We start from the raw sequence: 1,666 nt of genomic DNA on the forward strand, positions 1-1,666 counted from the left end.
CCCCCGAACATCCTGATTCATTATTCACAAGTCTGCAGCTGCTTTTGTCTCACTGATCTCTGATTTAGATACAACTATTTTCAAATGGTAATATAATTCTTGGATGATGAAATGTGTGGCAAGAGGCCATACATTTACTGATGAACACATGACTTCATATGATCTGACCAGGTGGGTTTGGTGTGACGATGGCTCATTCAGGACTGTTCAAACACCACGTTTAGTATCTGACTAATACCTCAGACTGCACAGGGTGTGTGAATCAAAAGAATTACAACGGGTGACATAAGGTGAATATGAGTGAAATACAAGAGGCAGATAAACACTTCAAAATGACGTGGCTGCTGCATTTGTTCTGCCATAGCACAACCATCACTAGCTCTCATCTCTTTACATTCATCAGTATCTGCTGCATCCTCCTAGGTTCATGCTGACCGATTTGCTGCAGCGTTCAGCTGACTGAGCGTGAGATGAGTTAAAAGGTTGGGGCGGGCTCTAAGGACACACCCAGCTGTGTCAGTCAGTCACACACGTTAGAAAAAGGAAAGTCACCTATTGTCACAAGTCTTTTTTTCCCCTCTATCCTCAGGGATCTTGTCAGTACATCGTGCTCTCCTCGTGGGATCATGAGATTGTTTGTTAGCCAGAAATCCTTTGAGGATCAGTGACCTGCGGATGTTGGCAAAGTAGAACAAAAATGCTCCCTGAGGACACATCCAACTACAGTGATCACAGACTTGTTTTATTTGCCTTCAGGCTCTCCAAACCCACATCAGAGAATCACAGAATGGCATCCTTGAACTCCTGTGTTCATAAACAGATTGTGGATTTACAGCGGTTGCACAGTTTAGACAGCAGATGGCAGTGAAGCTCCATTTTTTATTTTGTTTACTTGAATCCGAAAGTGAGGTGTGACTGTATGAAGGTATATTTGTGTCTTTATTAAGCAAACAAAAAAAATGTTTTGAAAGCAAATTTCTCGCAGTGCAATCAAAAATCGAGTTTGTAAGTGAAAATATATAAACTGAGAATAATTTATTTATTAGTTTTGCTTATGAAACTAGAATTTTTGGTTAAAAAAAAACAACCTTTGGTTAAAAAAACAAACCTTTGGTTGAAAAAAAAACAACCTTTGGTTAAAAAAACAACCTTTGGTAAAAAAAACAACAACCTTTGGTTAAAAAAAAAACAACCTTTGGTTAAACAAAAACAACCTTTGGTTGAAAAAAAAACAACCTTTGGTTAAAAAAACAACAACTTCGGTTGAAAAAAACCTTTGGTTAAAAAAACAACAACCTTTGGTTAAAAAAAACAACCTTTGGTTAAACAAAAACAACCTTTGGTTAAAAAAAAAACAACCTTTGGTTGAAAAAACAACAACCTTTGGTTGAAAAAAAAACAACCTTTGGTTAAACAAAAAAAACCTTTGGTTGAAAAAAAAACAACCTTTGGTTAAAAAAAAACAACCTTTGGTTAAACAAAAACAACCTTTGGTTGAAAAAAAAACAACCTTTGGTTAAAAAAAAACAACCTTTGGTTAAACAAAAAAAACCTTTGGTTGAAAAAAAAACAACCTTTGGTTAAAAAACAACAACCTTTGGTTAAACAAAAACAACCTTTGGTTAAAAAAAACAACCTTTGGTTAAAAAAACAACCTTTGGTTAAA

The sequence above is a fragment of the Anarrhichthys ocellatus genome, unplaced genomic scaffold, assembly GCF_004355925.1.
Source record: "Anarrhichthys ocellatus isolate YVR2014 unplaced genomic scaffold, GSC_Weel_1.0 scaffold170, whole genome shotgun sequence".
Lineage (NCBI taxonomy): Eukaryota > Metazoa > Chordata > Actinopteri > Perciformes > Anarhichadidae > Anarrhichthys > Anarrhichthys ocellatus.